The sequence below is a fragment of the Bombus terrestris genome, chromosome 6 (genome assembly GCF_910591885.1).
Source record: "Bombus terrestris chromosome 6, iyBomTerr1.2, whole genome shotgun sequence".
Classification (NCBI taxonomy): Eukaryota; Metazoa; Arthropoda; class Insecta; order Hymenoptera; family Apidae; genus Bombus; species Bombus terrestris.
The window spans coordinates 14,206,822-14,220,432 of NC_063274.1; the positions used below are offsets into that span (position 1 = coordinate 14,206,822).

At 36.9% G+C, this 13,611-nt stretch overlaps 1 long non-coding RNA gene across 3 annotated transcripts; it reads left to right on the top strand.

The window, feature by feature from the left end:
• The first annotated feature begins 1,856 nt into the window (after window positions 1-1,856).
• On the top strand, window positions 1,857-9,394 carry LOC125385218. Of its 3 annotated transcripts, none has more exons than XR_007224255.1 (4): window positions 1,857-2,671; window positions 5,642-5,913; window positions 5,990-8,065; window positions 8,827-9,391. It is a non-coding gene; the product is annotated as an uncharacterized LOC125385218 (long non-coding RNA). The 3 variants fall into 3 exon arrangements; XR_007224256.1 differs by lacking the exon at window positions 1,857-2,671 and having other exon boundaries at window positions 5,161-5,913; window positions 5,990-6,212; window positions 7,833-8,065; window positions 8,827-9,394; XR_007224254.1 differs by lacking the exon at window positions 1,857-2,671 and having other exon boundaries at window positions 5,161-5,913; window positions 8,827-9,394.
• The last annotated feature ends 4,217 nt before the right edge of the window (window positions 9,395-13,611 follow it).

Sequence of the window (13,611 nt, forward strand, 5' to 3'; positions counted from 1 at the left end):
CTGATAATCGGATGGAGCGTTATTTTTTTCTTTATTCTTTTGTTTGCCGTTGTTGTTGCATTTTCTTTCTTTCTTTTTTTTTTTTTTGTTTTCTATGTTGGTTACTTCACCACAAGCGAAAAAAATGATTAAATTTTATTAAATTGCATGACGTAGTGGTATTCGGGTTTATAGGGGAATAAAAGAATGGCGGTTAACTCTGTTTCGCCGCGAAATTGGCTATTCTAGATTACCAGAAAGGAAGTTTTTCCATAACGGCGTACTGTTGCTCGCCTTTATTGCCTCGGAAACCAAAATGTAACTTTCGAAAATTGAATGCGGACGCGAATTCTTATTGTATTCGCGTAAAGATTTACTAAAAACGGTCGGTGCAACAGATGTTCTCGCGCTGCAAAGTTCCGCTGCTGGTACATACATTTGTACGCTCAAATACGTGGAAAATCGGGAAGTTTTACGGATATCGTAACACGGGCCGAAAAACACAGCTCGTTAGAACATATTTTTTAGGCAGATTACGTAAATACAGAGATTTAGGGGTTTCCTGTGGTGGAGACGTAACTGGAAATTTAATGATACTGAAAAACTGAAAACTGCACGGCGCTCGCTACTCGACGAAAATTGTCGAGAAACATCGAGGAAAATTATTTCCCCAATTACTTGGTATTGTCTCTCGAATTATTTGATGTACTCTATAATATCCTCGAATAAACTCCCGGCAGCACAAGTTTCGAAACATAAAATAGGTTAAACTTCGTAGGAGCGAGGTAGATTTTATCAATAACGAGGTTTGTTGGTTCAAGACTAGGACTTATCAATTCTGAAACAAGACTATGTTGGTCTTAAAGGTTTCTGATGATGAACCAAACCGATCTTTGTTTCCTAAACTAACCTGAAAGTAAGTCGAAATACGAGCAACGTTGAATTCAATATTAAATATCCTTCAGTATACAATATAGCACTATTTTTATACTTACTATTTTATACTATACTTTTTATACTTACTATTGTATAGTATAAACTACAAATCGAAATATATAAATAAAAATCGTTTACTGCGTAGTTCCTGCAAAATGTTAGATAATGAACTAATTCATATATTCCCAGATAATTCTTAAAATATGTATGTACCACGCTCACAAATGCTCTTAATCACACCGATAAATCACTATAACAAACTTTCGAAACATATAACGAACCAAACTGCCGTAAAACAGCAACTTCCTGATACTACACCCCCATACTCTACTCGTATCGTACTGGAAAAGTTAACATCAGCTACGAAATAACAACACAATCATACGGCATAAAAATACTATTGTGGACGTTGGTTAATCAATTTAATAGCTGACAGCTATAGAAAACCATCGTGGATTACTAAATAATCCATCTTTTCTCTTTCCTCCACATCGTTGTATAAACATTTTTTTCAGACATTCGCTATTTCTATAAAAATTATCTCTAAATATCCATATGTAGTGTTTTAGTAAATGTAAGACATAAAAATGTTGAATGCAAAAGTTGTACTTTGTTCTAGCTCAGATCGTAATTAATACCAATTAACTACAAAATTGGCTACAAAAGATATTTGCACACATCTTTACTATCCGATGAAGGGATGTTTTATCAGATTCTATATTTTGTGTTCGTGGTATTAATTTTTGCAGTCATATGAAAATGTTACCAACAAATGCTGATAAAGTATTTAAGCGTTTGAGTGCCAGGGATCTTTGAAAAAACAGAGTCGAAAATCCATTGCGAAGAGAAACAAGCGACGCAATAGCGCTCGTCGTATTTGTTATTTTTATGAAATACGTCTACATTATTATATATGCGTACTACTAGTTTATAAATATTTCAAGTTTTGTTCAATAAAAATTATTGAGAAGATAACAATGAAATACAAAATACCGCCAGTCGTCCGTAGCATTCAAATGTTTTCGACATAAAATCTAAACAGCGCGGTCGCGCTGCTTGCGACTCAAACGGTTAATATACCATGGCATATACAATTAATACCGCAACAAATAGCGTCATGCAAAATTCTTTTCGTAGTGTCTGTAAATAATCACTTCGTGAAGTCGCCATAAAGCAAGTCCAGCGTAGCTGTCTCGTTCAACAAAAATATATTTGTATTCCTGAAAATATAGATATAACGAATCTCGACCAGATTTCTTTCCACAAAACTCCTCGATTTTTTTTTTTTAATTCTGAATCATTACGAACCACCTAAAAAGATCTTGCAAAAAATTTCGAACGCAAGATTTGACTAGAACACAGGCGTACGGACTCTCCAACTGACCGATGACAAGAATAATAAGAAGTTAGGGAAGACGGCGAAAGAAGGGAAAAAACAGGGAGAAACAAAAAGAAGGTTGGCTTTCATGAACCACAGAAGCTGGAGTGCGCTGCTCGGTGGCGAGCGAGTGGCGTGTGTTGGTATGACCCACCCTGTTCGGGAAACGTGTCGAGAGGGATGGCAAGGGTCGGAGTTATATCGGGTTTCCACCACCTCCGGGCGAACTCCGCTTCGATGCCCGCGTCGTAAACAAGCCGGACAGACCGCACGAACACACGAGGAGCAACGTGACGCTGGAAGACGACGCTCCGAGCGGAGAAGAGAAGACGAGAAGAAATAAGAAAGCGGGTAAAAAAGAAAAGGACACGGAGGAAAGTAAGTAGCAGAAACGTTTTGCAACCGAGCTACTTTCTCCTCCTTTTCCCTTTCTTTGTATTGCGTTGCGTTTTGCCCTGACATAGCCGGTTTACCCAGACTCGACGTTTCTCCTCTGCTTTTCTCCAGCCCTCGGCGACCGCTCGTATATCGCGATAAATAAATCATGGAAATTTATTTACCGAATTATTGCGACGCGCTGAATTCGAATACGTTCGGAGAAGGTGGAAGATGTTCCGCTTCGGTGGAGGATAAAACGTACGGGGATAACGCCTGCGAGAAACGGGAAGAAAATGGTGATGTAGGAAGATCTTTTGTATGGGAGTTAAGTTACTTTATGGTACCAGATTTAGGAGGTTTTTTTTTCGTGGAATGAAGGGTTGTTTGATTTCAAAGGTCGTATTCTGGTATTTTGGTAAATCTTATTTATGATATTCGGCGGCACAAGTGGATTTTTTCCACACAGCAGATAAATATAGGAAATAATACATAATGGTCGTATTCGTGTAGGGGATTATTTTATACGCACAGTCACTGTTTCTTCTTCATGTGAATATGCTCGACGTAATATTTTATACGTCTTTGAAAATTGTTTGTTGACTCTAGCATTTTCTTCTAATATGTTAGAAAACGCTTCGTCTTTGGTAACAAAACATTTCTTTGTATCTGTAGCCGTTTCTAAGCTAGCTTTTATGGGGTCGAACTTGGGAAGGTGATTTCATCCCTTAAACATGAGTTACCGCAGATAAAAATATACGTATCTGCTACTTTTGCCTCTTCTTCAGGCCTATAAAGTTTCATCCAAATCGGACCCGGATGTGACCCTTCCTTGAAGGTAAAATTACGTTGTTATGTTGTTACAAAGTAATAGCTACGTATTTCATACTGAACGAAGAAATGCGAAAATGGCGTAAAGAATTTGACCCAACATCAGCTTTCTTCTGTTTTGGAATGGTAAGTAGAACATTTGAACTAAGTATGATAACTTACCATAATATTTAGAAATGTATAGATTTTTTTTCTTTTTTTATTAGACTTCAATTTTATCCCAATTTCTTAAATTAAATATTTTGTCACCCGTACCATTTTTCCTCGCATTTGATAAACAACTTAGCGGCAGCTGGTAAGGTAAGGAAGTAGTAGAGGTAAGAAATATCGCAAACTCAGTGGAAGTTATCGGCGTTAAGATAGCCGTGGCAGAATAGTAAATTAGGTTTCAAGATCAGCCGATTTTATTTCCTCGGACTTCCATTCTCTAGATCGCATCGATGTGACCATGTACACGGAAAAGATTGGACCTTTTCGGATCGTAAATCAAAGAATAATCGAGCCGTTCAAAGTAGCAAAAGTCATTAACCAAAGCTCGTGCATCCGTAATTCGACAGACGGAGGTTGTGGAAATAAGAGCAACGCGTACAGCTATTTCTAAGTTAATGAAACGAATAAACCGTGACCATCTGTCCCTGTTTAATCCAGTGCCTCGTAAAATGGCGCGGATAAAATACGTGAGAACGTTTACGAAAATTCCTAATACCTTCCAAACAGGCGATTACTTTAACAGGGTTTGGTAAATAAAAATCAAAATCACAGAAACAGGCTAAATCTCTACTAAGCTAATTTACGTTAATTTTAATTCTGCGTGTTGCTTCGCTAAACAGTTTATTACGATCACTGTTAATATTTCGAAACTAATCTATGCCGATTGGCTGATATTTTGCCTATACAGAGAACTGTATTCCAAGTCGTAACTCGTCTCACTTACTAACTGCACGCATATATCCGAGAAGCATATCTTATAAACATAAACACGAATCGCGTAAAGTAAAAATGTTCCTACATGTCTAAAAGTAAAACGGTCTGTAAGTAAAAAAATATTTGTTTAATACTTTGACTGCCACGTCTGTCATATATGACCGGCCACGGTTTCTCCTGTGACGCCACGGTGGTCATTGGTGACCAGAGGGCTCGAACTTCTTATAATTGTAAAAATTATATGAAAATTGACAGTTAGGGCATTTTGAATATAACCGATAAATAGAACATACTTTAAAACCAAAGGTGCTCCATTAAACAATTAAACCTTTTTCTTAGAACATCAATAAAAAAAAAATGAGAACAAATCTTGCATCTAACGGTGCACTGTGTTTGCATCCATATCTTTGGGGGGTAATCTACGAATATTATCATAAACAGAGCTTAGAAAATAATCGTAAATTCTGCTTTATAATCATATATATAATTGAATTTAGAAGTGTGCACATACCTTACTATTATATATAGAATGAGCAAATACTGTTTACTAATATCTTCTACACGTTTCAACAATATATTCTGCACGTTTTGCTTACGACGAAATAACGAATGCGAATGGTTTGTTGAAATAAACGAAGCCTTGTTATAATATGTCACTATCAATTGTTACCAAGGCGCCACGGTGGTCACCCGTGACGACCAATGAGATAAACGGTCCATTAGGGAAGAATGTTGTCTTACATCATCAATTTATTATTATTTTACCATTATATGCTTTGAATAATAAAAATACTTCCGTGGCGTCCTGAGCGAAACATGCGATTTCGGCGTGGCAATCAAAGTGTTAAACTTCGGATTACTTAATTTATTATTTGCTTAGATAAATTGTCGAACGATAATATAGTCTGTCTCGAAATTTTCCATTTCTTCAAATATATAGCTAGGATTGCTTCGTCGCGTTATCCTCTTTTCTATCAATAATTATCTCGTATCAACGTCAAGGTAGATAAATTTTCTAATTTGCATTTCTTCGATCCATATATCACCCTCAAATAGAATCTAATTTTAACTATTTATATGCATCCTTCTATATGCTAAATGGTTATCTGGCCATAAATAAGTAAGTGGACAAGTAAATACAAAATTGACGTCGTCCCCTTCCTATTTAGAAAAATATTTGTAGAATAGAGGTTCAAAATCTCGTATCTACAATTTTAGTCCCGGTCAGTGCACACACGATCTTTAACAAGACTACCGACACGAAGAGGAAAGGCGATTCTGGGCAGAGCGTATAGGAAACGAGACATTTTGCGGAGAATTCTAACCCCGGCGACTTTTCACGGAATTACTTGACGGCCGTGCACGTAATTGTTAACGGTGCTGGCTGTTTTCACGGAAGGGAAATAGGATTGAGTTTACCTTTGACGTACAAACAGAGCTTTCAACGGATTTTAATCACATACGCCGTGTCGGCTTCCATGGAAGCGGATGTGTGTCTTTTTTCTTCGTTTCTCTTGTTTTATACGCTGTTCCGTGCTCGCCTTGGAACAACATGTTTGCTTGCAGGCTTACACGTCGGCCGTTTTTACGCGTGTCCAATTTCTACGGGGTTCTGCCTGTCGAATCCGATACCGGGGAACCTTGTCGGACGGGATAGCCGCATCGAGGGAAATACGTAAACGGAAAAATATATTAGAATCGCTGGAACGAATAATTTCTCACGTTCGAACGGTCGTATTGGTTTTATATACAATTTACTGAAACGTATCAACGAGATGGAATTACCGAGGTAAGCGAGCCAAACGAACATATCTGATTTTTCCGATCATGACAACGATGGCGATTTTTCAAAACGTCTGAACGTTATTCTAAGAAGAATCGCAATAATACACCAAGGACAATTCTAGGAGGAAAGGCAATTCTGCACGTCGTTTTCAACCGTACGATGGTTGCATGCAAAACAGATTTAAAACTGGATACCAGTTCATTTCTGCTGAAACACCGGAATCGGAGAGTTTCATTCCCTTTGTTTCTCGTTGGCCATATTTGTTCTTTCCTTGTTTCCTCTGCATCTTCTTCGCCTTTTCCTTTTTCTTTACCTTTTTCCCTTAACTGCTTTCCCTTCTTTTATCTTTTTCTTTTCCTTCTCTTCTTTCTCATTTTCCTCCTTTCGAGTTATTCTATAAATCGAACATCGCGAAACGATCTCAGCTATTCTTTTACAGATAGAGGAAAAGAATTTTCACGTTACACGTTGATCCTAGGGGTTAACTGAAGTGTTAGTCTATCCAATCATAAAAACTGCTGAATTTCATTTTTAGGATTCACTTATTGTTTCGGCGGTGCAGCGTGATCTTAAACGAAGATAATATGCATTGATAATGATAATGTTGATATAATACAACAATATTTAGGTATTTTTCAATGTTTGGTTTCATACACGAAATATTTCACTATGTCTGAATTAAAGATTACTAATTTATATTTCTATATGTGTCCATGCCAAATGTTCGTGCTAACTATTCACACGCATTTACGTTACATATAGTCAAAACATATATTAATGTATAACAACGTTTGCTAATTTCAGTTGACTTACCGTGTATTAACCCGGTACATATTAATGTAGCTGCGTATTATTCTGTAGCCATGCTTTGTTGATATAATGTTTTCAATCAGAACACGTATTAACGTGTGTAATTTCAAATTACACGTGTAAACCATATCAATGTGTCTGCATGTTTGTCTCCATGTTTCAATACGTGTATACATTTTAATGAAAATAAATACATTTCTCTGTTATCTATAGATCAATGATTAAAAAATACATCTCTTCTGCTTTGAAGCGCTATAAAGACAGAACAAGTTCGAAATTTCTATTTCGAGTAATAGATATTACAACTTACGTAAAATTACGTAAAATTTGATGCACAGAGACTATTTGTATTTTCAACATTCCATATTTTATTTGGCCTATTTTAGCCAAAAATACGAATACTAACATAAGTTTGTTCATTGTCTTATCCAAAAACAGACGAAAAGCTTTCAATTTCTAACTTATAAAAGAACACCTGTAATAGATTAACCGTGTGTTCGTGTCCTGATTTAGAAACCGAGACAAATTCAATCAGAATCGCGAACAAAACATAATACGTATTACAAATAATACATAATACATACATAATAATAATACATAATACAAAACGTAACATAAATTAATCAGAAGGTGAATGAGACATGACGAGGTTTTTTTTTGTTGTCAAAAAGACGAAAGGATCGAATAAATTAAGCGAGGAGAAATTTCATTCCACGCGTATTTCATTGTATTTAACGAAAAGTGATAGCATCCGGCGAGAAGTTCAATTCTCCCAAGTTCCATTGTAACAAGTATTTGTACGTTTCTGGAAAGTGCCGACAGTTCGAGGGGCTGAAGAAAGACCGCCGCCAGGTGGAAGAAATTGCGGCACGAGCAATTTGCGAACATTATCCGAACGGAGGTACGAAGACGTTTGGCAGCGAACGGGAAGGACATTCTTTCGAATTACACCACCGCCGTTGTCGGCTGCCAACGGCGAAATTACATTATCACGGAATTGCATGGTCCCGGGACGAAAACCGGATGCGATGAATACGAATTCACTTGTACGTATCATCAAGAAGAAACAATTATCAAAATACGAGGAAAAAAAGCAGAAAGCTAATGTTGGACCTAAATACATGGCAGGTGGATTCGATTATTAGCAAACTATATAACAGTAGTTACAAAAAGTATTTGTACGTAACGTTATTTTTCAAGGAAATTTTTTTTATCAGGTAGCACATTTCATCTTTGTAGCATTAAATTTCTATAATCAATCATATTATACCAGAGTAGTACATAATACTTAGTAGTACTATAAAATATTAGTATATAAGTAATTAGTATATAAGTATATTAAAACTTAATATACTTGTACTTAATTAATTAGTATATAAATACAGTAATAAATACAATGGTGTAGAAATACTTTTTGTAACCACCGTAGATTGGAATTACTCAGGTTTTCGAAACGAAGAAAAAATACTTTCAGGTAGATTGGATCTCTGCGTGAGTACTCTGAAAAATGATAAAAGTACTCGCAAGCAGAATCGAACATTGGATGAACAGATTCGAAACTCGATCAGCATCTTATTAGAAATTCTCCATTTTCTTTTAAAATCATTTTTGTTGGTTATCATTCGTTATTGCAATTTTCTACAAAGCATTGTAAATCAAATATTATTTCTAAATAGTTGTAAAAACAAACAATAAAATAGAACGTATAGAACGTACTGCGATTTTCTGATTCTCGTGACTCGATTAATACTTGTAAAACTATCGATCCTTTCTAATATCGAAGTAAGTGGATTTTCGAAACTTGCAGGTACTCGTTCTCAGATTCGAAACCAGCTTACGAAAGTCGAAAATTTCACAAGTTCAGTGAACGAACCATTGTATGTTATGAGTATTATTTAAATCTTATGACGCGGACGTATGGATTTGATTCGAATTTGTAAGTGAACACGCTGAACTTGATCCCATCGCTAGAGAGGACAAACTAGAGCAGATCATTGGAAGAGAAGGTAGGAAGCGAAAAATACAACAGAAGGAGCCAGAGAGAAATAACAGAAGAAAGAACGAAAGATGGAAGAAAAGCTTTCTCCGAGTGAGAAACTTTCGCTGTCTATTGAAACACACGACTGTTCAAAAATTTAGCCAGACCTAGAAAAAGCGTGGCGAACTCGTCCCTTCTGCAGGGCATGAGCAAGCCCTGTCTCCGACAGCTGTCGCGTAAACGTCTACTTTGAAATAGTAGCGGCCTTAGTCGACGGGAAGACTTAGATACGCGGGGGCAAAATTCTTGAAGTTCGACTTTAATGGCGGCGACCCCATTTCGAAATAGACCGTCTATTAGCGAGGTCTTAATATTTCAAGAGTTTTACGGAATTTTTAAAGAAGTGGTTCAGCCTCGCTAGCATCATCTAACGTTACATTAACGTTACGAGCCGACTTACATTCTTCTAGAGCCACGTATAGAATGTACGTACCCACCTAAAAGTCAAATAAATTTTATTTCTCAACGAATTCTTTGGTTTGTATTTTTCTTTCTTTTTTTTTTGCATTTACCTACTGGTAAACGTTGCAACGTCTAGCAACAAACGAAACAGCTAAAGACTAATAATTCTTGGATATACGTGTTTGCAAATAAAATCTTTGCTTGCGATGTTTGCTCGTGAGTTGCCAGCTTGTTGAAGCAAAAGTAATTGATATGGATTGCTAGGAAATCTCTTGTATACCTAGGCAAATTCTATGCTGTAGGAGTTTTCGAAGGATAGAATAAATTATAGCGCTGTAAGGCAGTTTAGCATGTTAAGAATAGCTTCAAAATGTACGTATAAATATAAGATTAATATAAATAAATACAATAAGTAATTCTCATTTATACTATCCAGTACAAAACTGCACTTTAACAACGAAAACGATTTATCGATTTAACGCTAGTTCTCGTAATCAGTATCACTCGATAGTAATTCATCCTAACGACCACGAATTCTCCGTTCGTCTATTTTAGAATCTCTTTTATACAATTCAGGCATTCTCGTGTCTTATTCAGTTACGTCCGTTTCAGATCTTGGACAACAATGTATTCTTCTTTCATTATAATTTCGAGTAGTAGATTATGGATCTTCCACATCTGAAATTCACCCGCTCGCAATAAGCATTAACACGAAATTTTTATCTCCGCGGTATTTTATTCTTGCAATTGCTGCGATCGAATTTATCTTTTGTTAATTATAGAAACTTAAAAGCGATAAAGGTTCCAAATATAACCGAGGTCGGAAACGTCGTTGTAAACAAGACGTTCGAAGTCGAACATAATTTTTCATGTATTTCTGTACGTAAATCGCGAATTGAAGTTCCCTCTTTGATCTCAATGTACGAAGGTCGATTCGATAAGTTCGTAGCCGTGAAAGACAGAATCTTGACAAATCGGCTGTACCATGTATGTACGCAGGCAAGCGAACCTTTAAGAGCACTCTCTACTTTTATGGCAAAGCTCTTAAGAGTACATAAACAGAGAAATCATTCGTGCTGCAGTTAGTATGCCGCTTATGTACGTTCGCATTAAAATCTCTCTGCCTTTCCGGTCGGTGGCCTTTCCATTAAAGAGAAAATCTCGCTATGGTCGAAAGAAGTGAATAGGTCCGTTTCATATCCGGGGATATATTAAACACGAAGCGATTAGAGAGAATCGATCGCGCAAAGAACTCATTTTCTTTTCTCAAAAGCACACACACATAGTATTTAGCTAGCAGCTTTTTACCGGCAACTACCTTATACTACAATTTCTGCGTTGCTCTTTCAGCATTTTCTTCAAATTCCACTAGCGTTCCATGAAAATCAACATTTTCTTACATTGATTCGATATTCTTTCTCCGTCCTATTGTCAAGAGAAGAAAGAATCACATAATGCGCTTGTTAGCTTCTTACAACGTGGGTAATATTTTCTCAACGTCTTTGCTGGTACGAATGAACCATTAAGAACTTGTTACTTTCACGGCCTGCTCCTACGCTGCTACGACTATTCCAGACTTAATATCTACAAATAATAGAATCTCCTTTGACAAAACTGACATCGTAGCAGTCTAAGAATCGCTAAGTCTGTTGCAGCCTAAGTGTCCCACTTGAAGATACAAGAAATCCCTGTTTTTTGGCTCTTCCTCTGTAAGGAAATAAAGAAGCATAGAAACAATATCGATAGAAATGGGGAACACTACCATTTACTTCTTGGCTAAGTAAAAAGCACTTGATTGGTAACCAACGACCCACGATGTGAACAAAAATGATGCAGAGTTGCGATGAAAGAAAAGTTTTAAAATTGGTACACTACGTGTATCAGACATATTTTCTTCCATGTTGATAACGGTCCATTTCTAAATCGTACATCATATCTATTTGTTACTCTCGCCAAATATAACTACATTTTCAAAAATTACAATTCTTTTTTATAACTTTCTATCGCCTACATACGAATTCAAAGTGCACCCTTATTCCTTATCTATAGAAAAAAAAAACTACCTATGATGCCGAAGAATTACTCCTGCGAGTTCCAGGTACCATAATTTAATTCGAACGCGACTGTTCCAACTACTACAACATCTATATTAACATAATTTAGATATCCAGTGAAACAGTGTTCACGACTGCATCAACCGGAAAGACGCTCTCCCGTTCTCAATAAGTGACACTTTTCCACGGTACTACAAATCGGTGAGCACGTACGCAGAGCGAATTTTCGAACGCGAATCAATATGGTATGCATCCGTAAAGTAGGACATACTTCCCGATGCATTTGCCGGTGTTCTCGTCGCCGTGCCGGTTACGGTAAACACATCGATGTGGTTAAATCGACGAGATACCGAACGGCGTAGCTTCGCTCGAAACGTCCACACAGGAGGTTCGGAAGGTATAGCAAAGGTAGAAAAGAAGATCCACGGCCAGGAACGAATTTATTCAACGACGTTTGTCACTTGGTTCGATCGATCGTGGCTTAAGGTAAAACCTTAGAGCGCGGCAAGGCAGAGCATCGCTTGTGCTCGAGCAGATTTATAGCGTTATCGAGCAGAGGTTTTCCACGGGATACGAAGTCTCGAAAGACGTCGATCCGGCCACCACTACTCTCGACCGGGACCTTATCCCGATTCTTCTTATATCCCACTTTACCTGACTGCACCGCGCTACTCTCGTCATTGTGGACGCATCGGGCCGGCTCGATGTCGACATCGATTTTCTCATAAGAGTACGGTGAAACTGATACTCGAGCTCCCCGGAGTATCCCCAAGCCCTTGAATCTCTTAAAAAGTACTTCCTACCTGACCGATCTTCTTCCACTTGTCCTTGGAACGGGACGCTCAGTAGGTCGTTGTAGATCTCGAACGTGGCGGCCGCCGTTTAGTTTCACCGTATGCGGAGTTTTGTTCGATCTTCGGCTTTCCCTTCATCGCCACGATTTCTTTTTAACGCTACTTTCAAACGTTTCATTTTCTGCAAAAATTGCGACGAACATCAATGTGCAATTTTTTCAATTCCTATGAAATTCTAGATCCTAATATGGATTGAAATACAATGATGGATTATTGACAGCTTGATGCGTCGAATGTTTCATACTAGAAAGGTCTTGGAATCCGGATTTTTGTGAAATTTTGAATACCTACGTGAATTAAAAGCGCGTCGGGTCACTGACGAATTTTTTATCTCGAAGATTCGATTCTAAGCAAATCGTCGATCTTTGTATCATAAATTAGATATCGCTAAACGATACTTGTATTCGATAAAGCTGCGGACATTTATTTTCACTCATTACAATATGATATATTTGCATTTTTATTTTCATATAAAATATGAATTTGCATAAATATACGCAGTCTATTGATAAATCCGAATATTTTTTATTTGAACACGCTCGCTGGATACGTCTCGTATCGGTGTCGACATGTATTTTTATGATACGCGTAACGATGCTGACTCGAATGCGAAATATAAATAAAAATCAGATTTTGTAAGCAACTTTCAACGTGTGCAAAATTTTGCGATGTGCAAATAAAATTCCATATGAAACTTATTCGTAAGCATATAACGTGAATCAACAGAAATATATAATCAATAGGATAAAATGAAATAAAATCAACGGTAAACGTTTGAAACAAATAATTTGTGGCTTTGTAATTCAAGAGTTTGCTTAAGATTCCAGTTCCGTGGAACTCTGTACGATTACACGTTTATATATCGGATAAAAGTTGCGAAATTTGTTCGATGTAATATATTCGACTTTTCGAATCAACTAATAATTACCATAAGGATTTACGACTTGAAAACCGATAAGGAAAGTTTATCGAGTCCAGTTCATTAACGTTGTTTCAAAAGTACAATCTTTCCTGTCTTCTTCTCAGCCATTGAAGTAATACAGTTTGAACTGTTTGAAGTTACTCGGTAAATCACATCGGAATTTCATCTAAGCGAGGACAATAAGGTTGCCAACAAATTTAAACAATTTTCTACTTTTTTACAATACGTCAAATGGATAATAAGAAGTTAATTTTCATTTCGTTATAAAGATTTGGTCCGAACTTTGCAATATTTTTTTTTAATATTTCTCAACGAAATAACA